Below are 12,454 nucleotides of genomic sequence, written 5' to 3'. Positions count from 1 at the left end.
TATTAAGCCATCCAATACTCCCCTCCACACTATGCTAAACACTTCCATTCTTGCTTTCTCTCATTTTCACGAACTCACTCACATGCCTGCACGCACACAACTGCTGACATGTTTCCTTTTTACAGCTTGTTGCAGATATGCAGCTCTAAGTTAAACTCAGTAACCCAGAACATTAAAATATTAAAATTTTTAAAGCATCAAAAGTTTCAAAAGAGAGAGATGGGCAAGATCATATGTATAAAAAGCCTTTTGATTTTTAGTCCATAAGCCTGTCAGTTCTGATGAGTGTAATGTAATCTATGTAATATTTTAATTTGAATAGATCTTAATTTCACACTGGGAGTAAAATATTTTATGTTGCTCTATGAAAAGATTCTAGGAATTATCATATAGGAATTCATTAACGTCAGTATTCCATACATTTCTAAAACAAATAAAAAAGTAGCTAAGATCATTTTTTATCTTCTGCATTTATAGGCAAAAGAGAAAGAGCCACAGCCGCCTTCTTTAACCATACCTGTCAAGTCTCCCGTTTTGGCCGGTAAACTACCGTATTTTACTCCTCTTTCCCGCCGTCCTCCCGTATTAGTATTTTCCCGTAAATTTCCCTTATTATATTAAGATTAAAAAATATATATTATTGAGGAGACAGGTCACTGACCGCGCTGTGTCTCTTAACCAATCGTGGAGCCGGTTCAAGGAGAAAGTCCCTCCTTTCATGAGAAACAGCCAATCAGCTTGCAAAGGAGAGTCAGTGTGGTGAAGACCCTAGTCGCTGTGAGTTCAGGCAGCTAGTCGGAGCTGCTGATGTTAAAACATATCTGGATATTCAGCGAATTTTCTTCAGATTAAACCTTTAAAATAAAAAAATTACAGCTTGTGACTCAGTTTAACTAGAAATGTGAAGAGGACCGAAATTAACTGATCAGGGGTTGAGTGATCAAAAGAAAGAAGTATTAATTAAAAATTATTAATTGTGTAGGCCACTTAGGACTAATTTTTACTGATGGAATATATGTGGTCCATGTCCTTTTAGTAAAAGCTCATAATACTATTTTTAGGTCACCTACATTCATTTTGCAGAATTTGTGCACCCTTTGTTCAATTTTAAATCTATTAAATAAATAAATAAATATATCATATAAAAGAGTGCATTTATGGCAAAAAAGACATGAAATCTTAACTTTTTTTTTAATATCTAGAAAAGGATTTTTAATTTGGCTGTATTAAAAGAATGACATATGTAGGAATGTCCACAACATTTCAGATTCTGATAATCTAATTGTAGTGTGTAAGTGGTTCACATGTGGTTATTTTAGATTTTTTGTAAGCCTGTCTTAAAATGTAAGGGATACTGAACCTTCGTTGGGCTGGTGGGACAGCTTTAAGCGGACAGAGGAAAATATCCCTTATTTTTAAATCTAAAACTTGACAGGTATGTCTTTAACTGTATGAAAAAAAAACTATTTAATGGAAAATGTTTTTAAAAGAACAAGTGTCCTCTTCTTTTAACCCCAAAAAAAAAATTAAAATAAATTAAAATAAATTTTGCTATAAAATGTGTAGTCAGTAGAATATATAAATCTGATTTAAGTCTGATAGCATTTCTTATACTTCTGTATTTTTTTTTTGCTTTATTTATTTCATAGAATCTTTAATGCTTAACACTGGTGCTTATTCTCTTTGGTTTGCCACTAACACATATTTTTGTTTGTTTAATTACTGTGCTTTTGCAATTACTTTGAAACTAATAAAATATTAAAATACAGCTGCAATCTTTGAGATTCCAAAGATTGTTTGAATTCTGACTTGTGAATATCTGATAAAAAAACTAGATTGTAGATTGAAGTAGAAAGTAGATTGAAATTCAGATGTTTTGATGCTGTTTTAGTGACTACTGTTATTGCTAGCAAGCCAGTGCTAGCTAAGTGTCCAAAACCGGCACTTGTTTTGTTTTTGTTACTTTTTTTAATAAAATTGAGGGTAAACTAAATGTTAGCCATCATCTAGCATTAGCATCTAACGCCTTTCAGATACGTCAGATATGTGTTGTTTACATTTAAAATGTACTAGTTCACATTTGGTACATCCTCATTCACCATAGTGTTCATAGTTGAACTGAGTTTTATTCCACCAAATATTAATTTCTGATTTTCTTTGCATTATTTGAGGTCTGAAAGCTCTGCATCTTTTTTGTTATTTTGTTATTTTTCTCAACTTTTCTCAACATCTCAGTCACAGTCTTCTCCTCTTAGTAGGGCTGCTCTCATCCTCATAACTAGTGTCTCTCTTTCTTTTCTCAGAGCTGGTCTGCCCCCCCAGACTGCTGGAATCATCGTCCTCATCCTCACCACGCTGGTGAGCTCCAGAAGGCCCAGGCTCATCATCGTCATCTGATTCACTGGAGTCTGAAGTGTCAGCGGGTGTAGGGTGTGTTGGTGGTAGGGGTGGTGCGTTGTAGATGGGGTACCATGCTAAAGCTGGACTGTCCCCTGAAGCTTGGAAACTGCACCCCCAGGCGTCTGCATTCCAGCCAAACACGCCAGGAAATTTCCCCTCATGAGGGTGCTCTGCGTAATAGCGTCTGCACGCGCGAATGATTGGCAGCAGCCTCCCTCTGCGCATCACCTCCTTCAGTCTCTTGAGTGCATCACTTGACCAGAAGATTCTTGAAGAATCCTGATTTAAGATCATGGACATGGTGCGTACAGCCTCTCTCATAACAAACTGCAGCTGATCCTTAATAACCATGGGTGGGAACTGGAGCTCAAAGTCCCCCTCAAGTGCTACCAGATGCAGGACATATTTATCGTGTTCGCCACTATCATCAACAAGGTGCCAGAGCTCCTCCCACTCTTCACCCACTGGTTCATTAAAGTTTCTGTGATTAGCCATATCGGGCATACAACAGTGAAAATCTACTGGGATCAAAGAGAATGAAGAAGCGTTTGATCACCCTCAGAATCGAAATGTGACCCAAGAAGCTTGCTCGGCCTTTTATAAACTTCCGTTACCATGGCAACCCTAGAAGGTTCTACTGGGACGCCACAAACCAAGCTTGACTGCTGATGACATCATAGTGGCAAGCTGGTGACATCACAGTGTTCCGTGTTGTCCCTTCTCTGTCACATGACACCAGCCAGCCAATCAGGAACTGTCCGCACACCCTGGCGCTGATGGCTGTGTCTCAATTCAGGGGCTGCATCCTTCAAAGGACGCGGTCTACGGAGGTGTGTCCTTTGAAGGATGGGTAGTCTGCGATGGCAGTACTGAAATGGGACAGTCTACCCTACGAAGTATTTCCTGTTTTGCTTTTTGAGATTCTACCCGCCACAACCAAAGTCAGAGCTGAGAAATGAGCCAGAGATTTTGATTCTCTTTTTGCTTCAGACCACAAAATACCAAATTAATTAAGTCCAGGTTAATTAACTGTGCAGTTACTTAAATGTTTTAAATGTGAACGGGTGGAACTGAACATAAACAAATAAAAGGGCGTTTGAAATGAAGTTGGAAAAAAGAGAATAAATTAGAATAAAGTATTATGTTATATTATTATAAATATATATATACATATATATATATATATATATATATATATATAATATATAGTATTATGTATTTTATATATATATATATAAATACTATATATATATATATATACTGTATATATAAACTAAACAATACTTATAAATAAACTAAATAATACATTAATACATACACACACACACACACACATATATATATATATATTTTTAAATATATATATATGATTTAGTTTATGTAAATAAATATATAAGTTTTTATATTTCTATAAACTATTTACAAATAACAACATAAACATGATACTACATATAAAAAACTAAATAATACTTATATATTTATATATACATAAACTAAATAATATAAATGACATAATATATAAATAATATTTATAATAAGTATTTATATATCTATAAACTACATAATACTACATAATACAGCTGACTCCTCTGCTGACTCCGCCCTTTTCTTGCTGAAATAAGCCGGCGGCGCGCAATGAATCTTGGGATACTGTATGCTGTGAAGGGCCGTGTCTCAATCTGCGTTCTTGTCTGTACTTGTGTTCTTGTGGACTCGTGAAACGTCATCAGTCGCAGCCCAAGTACTGTTCCATTTCAGAAGATCACAGTTAGCCATGTACACAACTAACACCCGGATTAAAAAAAAAAAAAAAAAAAAAAAAAAAAACAAGAAGCTTGCTCTGCCTTTTATAAGCTGCCGTTATCATGGCAACCCTAGAAGGTTCTACTGGGACGCCACAAACCAAGCTTGACTGCTGATGACATCATAGTGGCAAGCTGGTGACATCACAGTGTTCCGTGTTCTCCCTTCTCTGTCACATGACACCAGCCAGCCAATCAGGAACTGTCCTCACACCCTGGCGCTGATGGCTGTGTCTCAATTCAGGGGCTGTATCCTTCGAAGGACGCGGTCTACGAAGGTGTGTCCTTTGAAGGATAGGTAGGCTGCGATGGCAGTACTGAAATGGGACAGTCTACCCTACGGAGTATTTCCTGTTTCCTGTTTGAGATTCTACCCGCCACAACCAAAGTCAGAGCTGAGAAATGAGCCAGAGATTTTGATTCTCTTTTTGCTTCAGACCACAAAATACCAAATGAATTAAGTCAAGGTTAATTAACTGTGCAATTACTTAAATATTTTAAATGTGAACGGGTGGAACTGAACATAAACAAATAAAAGGGCGTTTGAAATGAAGTTGGAAAAAAGAGAACAAATTAGAATAAAGTAATATGTTATATTATTTATTATATATATATTATTTAGTATTATGTATTATATATATATATAAATACTCTCTATATATATAAACAATACTTATAAATAAACTAAATAATACATTAATACATACACACACACACACACACACACACACACACACATATATATATATGTATATATATATATATTTTTTTTAAATATATATATTTAGTTATATGATTTAGTTTATGTAAATTAAGTATCTATAAACTATTAACAAATAACAACATAAGCATGATACTACATACATACATATATAAACTAAATAATACATGAATCCTGGGATACTGTAGGCTGTGAAGGATACAGCCGGTGCATCCTTCGTTTCCGAGGAAAAAAAGGCTGGAAAAGAAGGCTGCATTCTTCGAAATGAGACAGCCTAGTCGCACCGCGGTGACGTAATCGGCCTTCGAAGGATGCAGCCCCTGAACTGAGACACAGCAGATGTGTTTCGGTTGTGGTGTACCTGTGAGTGGTTACCTCTCTCTGTGTATTTAAGTCTGTTTGACTGGCATGTTCACTCTTCAAGTGTTAACCTGGGCTGTGTTTCACAAATTCATAGACATATTTAGTATGTTAGATCTGTGTCAGGATCTGCTTCTGAGAGCCAAACTGACATCAGAACAGCCCTCTATAAAAATAGATTCGCTTCCAGGAATTCAGTACTGGTTGAGTCAGGTTCAGCAATCTATTAACCATACGTAGTTAAACATTAATCAAATGTAATGCTTAAGAATATCAATAAGTGAAAATAGAATACACTTTACTGCCTGGCTAGTGCATTAAACAGCACTGTAAACAAAAAAAACAGTAAAGGACTGGCAGCAGGGTTGCCAAAAACGTACTGTTGCATTTTTTTGCGCTTGCTTAGACCAAAAACTAGTAATGTTACTTGTAACAACATTTTGGGAATTTCTAACTCAAATAACCTTTCAAAATTAAATATCCTCTTATATTTATACGAATATATGTACATATTAGTAATATGACTGACCACTCAAAAACTGAATACTCAAAAAACACAGACCATGTAGTGTTTTCACTTTATTGTCTCAGTGTGAAGTTGTTTTCTAGTGAAAGCTGTTTATTATATTGGTGTTTGTTGAAATTTGATGCGACAATAGGCCAATACAATTTAAAAAGAGAGGGTGAACAAATAAAAGAGATAATTCCAGAATCTGGGCCTTAGAGTCGAAACAACATTTTTAGGGCCTTAAAAATGTTGTTTCTTTCCTGACAGGTATAACTACAGATATTTTCTGTGATGTAAACAAGATTGTTTTCTTTTAATGTTGTCACGCCTGACCCTGTTTCCTGTCTGTCCTCGTGCCTGTGTTGTCCCACGTGACCCGTGCCCCTGTGTTCTGCCTGTGATTTTCCATTACCTCATGTCTCATTTGTAGCTCCACCCCTTCCCCAGGTGTTTCCACTCCCAGTGTGTTTCCTGTTTAGTTAAATAGACTTCCTCTGTCACTTGTCCTCTGTCGGTCTTTGCACCTTCCCCTGTTGGTTTGTCTCTCCGTGTTCTTCCGTGTTTCTTAGCCCTAGTCATTGCCCGTGTTTACCTCAGTTAATCTCTTGTGTATGTTTTCTAGTTTCTTGTTTATTTCCTCGTTTCCCAGTCCTCTGCTTAGTGTTTTGTTTCTAGTATATTCCTTTTATATAATTATATCCCTGCCCTGCTTAGTTTAGTTCCCCTTGTCTAGTTTAGTTTCTTGTTTAGCTCTATGTTCCCTGTATTTAACCTTAGTCATTTGTTTCTCGTTTATTTCTTGTTTTCACGTTTATAGTTTATTGCCTTGTTTATTTTCTAGTTTATTTCCCTTGTATATATATTCCTTATTTTGTTTATTATCATCGCTCGTTTGTTATTGGTTATTTGTGTTTCTTTGTTACATGTTTACTTGTTCCTCGTTTCCTTGTTTCTTTGTTATTTGTCACATCCGTGACAAATGTAAATGCAATTTTTACAGCTTTTTAGCATACATAAAATAAAAATAATATACATAAAAATGTATAAATGGATTTTACTTTGGAAAACCAATTGCACTAAAAAATGTAACTATAAATGTTATTTTTAGGTTTTGTTTACCTAATGTCTACTATATAAGTGTATTTAAAACACAGTTTATTTTAGTCTATTTAGTTGGACAGGGTTCTACAGCATAGTCATGTTAAAAGTTAATAATATAGCTGCAATCATTAATTGTCGATGTCCAAGCACAATTTAGATAAATATTGATGTACTTAGATAGGGAAGTTCCACAATGTCAGAAATGCCTGAGGTTGGGATCAAACCCACAGCCTTCTCATTCATAGGTGCATGTTTTACAGGAATGCCACTTGGCAACCATGGCAAACTGTAGGGTTTTCAGGCAGTTTATTGCAAGATAGTACAAAGGAAGCCATCACATTCTTTGCAAGATTTACATGCTTTGCATTATTATTGCTTTTATGAAATATTACTAAAATGTTAATATTACTAATATGGAATTCATTTGTTAATTTGTTCACCATTTGACAGTTTACAACAAAGTTAAAGATCCAGCTATGCACACAATTCAGGCTGCTCTGCTTATGCACTCTAGCCAAAATATGCACTTTGAGATTCCGAAGATTATTTTGAGACCTGATTCGTGACAATCTGATGAAAATATGAGAGTAGTTTGAAATTTCATTTTTTTCTTTAATAAACTCCAGCCAAATTTGTTTAATTATTGGGTTGGCCTTAATAAGTCCCTTATCAAATGGGCCACAGATGCAGCAGGCAAAGTTTCAACTTAACTGGGATCCGTAGTGGTTGTTGAAATTTGGATTCCTTCCAAACAATTTCCAAAAAAACTAATCAGATTCTGTGTTACCAATCTTTAGACTTTTATTAGAACTAAACTCCACCCCAGTAGCATTAATTATCACGTAGCATCGATTTGGTTAATAAAAGTAAAAATGTGATATATTGAAAAATTCCAAGATGCCCATGGTTGGGATCAAACCCACAACTTTTTTTGTCCTAAGGCAAATGCTTTAAAAAGTTCGCATGTGTTTAGGCAAATTATTGTTGCGATTTAAAAATCCAGCACTTTTTTAAAAGTATTTACAAGTTTTGTAAATACTTTTTTATTTAAATATTTTTTATTAGCATTAAATATTATTACTATTAAATATTATTGAAAAAATATTATATTATTTGGGGTTTTTATGGCCTTGTGGAAATAAATTGTCAGTTTGGGCACAATTTCATAATCTACAATAAAGTTATATAAACATATAAATATAGATAAATATCAACATAAACCATTCTGAACTGAAGTTTTTTTTTTCAATCTTTTATACTATTTTAGCTATTTTCCACAAATTGCTGTGAGATCTGTTTTGCAAACATTTGATGAAAACCCAGAAACTAGTTTACATTTGGATTTTTTTATCTTTAATAAACTGCAGCTATATTTTACTTTTTACATTTTTTAAGTCTCCTCAATAAATCACTCATCAAAAGGGCCAAAGGTGCAAAAAAAAACAAAGATTCAATTTAATTGAAGAAGTAGTGTTTGAGAAACATATTTTTTGTTTTTATAGCATGAAACTTGGATGCCTTTCAAAGAATTGTGTTCAACAAGACTGTTAAGCTGCATTGGAATACTATGGAAGCCCATTCCCGCCACCTAAAAAAAATAAATAATCCAGCAAAATGTTTTTTTATTATTATTAAGTAAACTGCTATCTCAATATTTTGAGATACTAAGTCAATATTTTGAGATACTAAGTCAATATTTTGAGATACTAAGTCAATATTTTGAGATACTATCTCAATATTTTGAGATACTAAGTCAATATTTTGAGATACTAAGTCAATATTTTGAGATACTATCTCAATATTTTGAGATAATATCTCAATATTTTGAGATACTAAGTCAATATTTTGAGATACTAAGTCAATATTTTGAGATACTATCTCAATATTTTGAGATACTATCTCAATATTTTGAGATAATATCTCAATATTTTGAGATACTAAGTCAATATTTTGAGATACTAAGTCAATATTTTGAGATACTATCTCAATATTTTGAGATACTATCTCAATATTTTGAGATACTAGTAGGCTGTACTATGGAAGCCCATTCCCGCCACCTAAAAAATAAAAATACTCCAGCAATTTTTTTTATTATTATTAAGTAAATTGCTATCTCAATATTTTGAGATACTAAGTCAATATTTTGAGATACTAAGTCAATATTTTGAGATACTATCTCAATATTTTGAGATACTAAGTCAATATTTTGAGATACTAAGTCAATATTTTGAGATACTATCTCAATATTTTGAGATACTAAGTCAATATTTTGAGATACTAAGTCAATATTTTGAGATACCTTAAATGCTGGCTGAATATACATGCGGCCACCTGTAGATAATGACCTGGGAATTAGGCCAAAAGTGAGAGCAATAACGTTTTAATTCATATTTAATTTTATTTACATTATATTTCACTCAGAGTTAAACTCTGTCCCTCGCATTGTGTTCTCCCCTTTATTCAGAGCGTTTTCACAGCACTTTGCTTACATGCTGTTTTTTACTGTTAAAATGCGACATCTACAGGCGGCCGCATGAATGTTCAGCCAGCATTTAAGGTGGAACGGAAATCTGAATAAGACACTGGCGAATAAGAAGCTAACTTCAGCCTCGTCCAAGATCCGGAGGCTTATTTTGATATTGTGTGATTCCTCTAGTTCCAATATTTCATGATTTGTGAATCCACGTCTGAAGTAGTCCTCAATGATGGTATCCATTTTGCATCTTTGTCTCACCTGCTTCTGTCTCTGTACAGCCTACTAGTATCTCAAAATATTGAGATAGTATCTCAAAATATTGACTTAGTATCTCAAAATATTGACTTAGTATCTCAAAATATTGAGATAGTATCTCAAAATATTGACTTAGTATCTCAAAATATTGACTTAGTATCTCAAAATATTGACTTAGTATCTCAAAATATTGACTTAGTATCTCAAAATATTGAGATAGCAGTTTACTTAATAATAATAAAAAAAACATTTTGCTGGATTATTTATTTTTTTTAGGTGGCGGGAATGGGCTTCCATAGCTTCCATAGAATACAGTCTAGTGATCTTGATTTTTTAGTAATTTATGTGAACTAAGCTCCACCCCAGGATGACTAATTTGCATATAGCAGCAATGTTGTTAAAAATATAAATATGTCCCTCTTGATCAGGGGCCTCTGCTGAATATATACCAATTTGGTTGAGATATATCAAATAAAAATCACAAATAGTATAGAATTTTTTTTTTTTTTTACATTTTGATAAATATGGCAGTGGTGGATATGGGTGGCTAAAAGCTTTGAGTTACTCATTGATGCAGAATAAGATTCAAAGAGAATTTTTACTCTAGATGTCACAGTTGCTGAGATATTTACCCAAAAGCAAAACATTGCTCAATAGCGCCACCATCAGGCCAACTGAGGTCATTTCTTTTGACTTAGTAGTGGGTAAATCACTGTACCTGTATGCCTACATTTCCTTCAGGATAAATAAAGTGTCTTTCTGTCTGTCTGTCTCTTTGTCTGTCTATCTGTCTGTCTGTCTGTACCGAGCTACCAAATGTGGAGCTTGGATGGCGTACAGTTACTGCTGAACAGCAATTTTTAGGGAAGAAGAAATAAGTAATAAATAACAAAAAAATAAAATACAAATAAATAAATAAAAAGCATATTTTACCAAATCAGTGCCGTTTCTGTCCCCAGGAAATTGCATGTATAAATGTACACACAAAATAACTTTAAAAAACATTTTGTTATTAAACATATTGTATTGTACATTGACCTAATTGCAAAAGTAATAAATGTAATCAAAAATAATTATAAAAACTACCTAGAACACAAAAAATAGCATGTGTTACCTGTCCCCACACTCTAACTATAACATTTACAATAAAATATTTTTTGTGTGTGTGACTCCCAATCCCATCTATGCTTTAAAAATATATTTTTCATAATAAATCCACAACATTTAAGTTAAAATAAAAATTTCAGTTTCCTGTTACTGTAAAACATTACCCCATCTGAAACATAACAAGGAACAATAAGCCACATCTACAACAAGGAGTGACATCAGCTGGTTCTTCTGAAGATCATGGGAAGACCACAAAAAAAGTTCCCTCATTTGTTTTTCTGTATATTTGATCTTATTGTAACTATGACTTAGGAGGTTAATCTCAACACTCATTCCTGTTACCTAAATTAATTAGCCTACAAATTTTGGGAAAGTTCTCTTTGTCCTAATGCTATTAGCATAGCTGCCATTTAGCTATTTTTCATGTTTTTGCTAATTCTATGCTTAAAACTTATTTCTGTTACTTTCAAACATCAAAAGTAACAGGAATGAATGCTAGTAACAGGAGTGAGTGCCAGTAACAGAAATGCGTATTGTCATACCTGTCAAGTTTAAAAATAAGGGATATTTTCCTCTGTCCGCTTAAAGCTGTCCCACCAGCCCAACGAAGGTTCAGTATCCCTTACATTTTAAGACAGGCTTACAAAAAATCTAAAATAACCACATGTGAACCACTTACACACTACAATTAGATTATCAGAATCTGAAATGTTGTGGACATTCCTACATATGTCATTCTTTTAATACAGCCAAATTAAAAATCCTTTTCTAGGTATTAAAAAAAAGTTAAGATTTCATGTCTTTTTTGCCATAAATGCACTCTTTTATATGATATATTTATTTATTTATTTAATAGATTTAAAATTGAACAAAGGGTGCACAAATTCTGCAAAATGAATGTAGGTGACCTAAAAATAGTATTATGAGCGTTTACTAAAAGGACATGGACCACATATATTCCTTCAGTAAAAATTAGTCCTAAGTGGCCTGCACAATTAATCATTTTTAATTAATACTTCTTTCTTTTGATCACTCAACCACTGATCAGTTAATTTCGGTCCTCTTCACATTTCTAGTTAAACTGAGTCACAAGCTGTAATTTTTTTATTTTAAAGGTTTAATCTGAAGAAAAATCGCTGAATATCCAGATATGTTTTAACATCAGCTGCTCCGACTAGCTGCCTGAACTCACAGCGACTAGGGTCTTCACCACACTGACTCTCCTTTGCAAGCTGATTGGCTGTTTCTCATGAAAGGAGGGACTTTCTCCTTGAACCGGCTCCACGATTGGTTAAGAGACACAGCGCGGTCAGTGCCCTGTCTCCTCAATAATATATATTTTTTAATCTTAATATAATAAGGGAAATTTACGGGAAAATACTAATACGGGAGGACGGCGGGAAAGAGGAGTAAAATACGGTAGTTTCCCGGCCAAAACGGGAGACTTGACAGGTATGCGTATTGTCCCCTGGTTTGCTGATTTATTAATATGAATATTGGTTTATCATTGTTCCATTTGTTTAACAAATTGCATGATAATAAATGTTTAATAATTTTTTAGGTTTGGATCTTCATCTATTAGAAAAATACAATGTGCATGAAAAGAGAGAGAGAGAGAGAGAGAGAGAGAGAGAGAGAGAGAGAGAGAGAGAGAGAGAGAGAGAGAGAGAGAGAGAGAGAGAGAGAGAGAGGTGGAATATTATCTTCAGTTTATGTTTCCAGTC

Source organism: Astyanax mexicanus, chromosome 24, assembly GCF_023375975.1.
Source record: "Astyanax mexicanus isolate ESR-SI-001 chromosome 24, AstMex3_surface, whole genome shotgun sequence".
Lineage (NCBI taxonomy): Eukaryota > Metazoa > Chordata > Actinopteri > Characiformes > Acestrorhamphidae > Astyanax > Astyanax mexicanus.
This window is presented reverse-complemented; position numbering follows the sequence as displayed.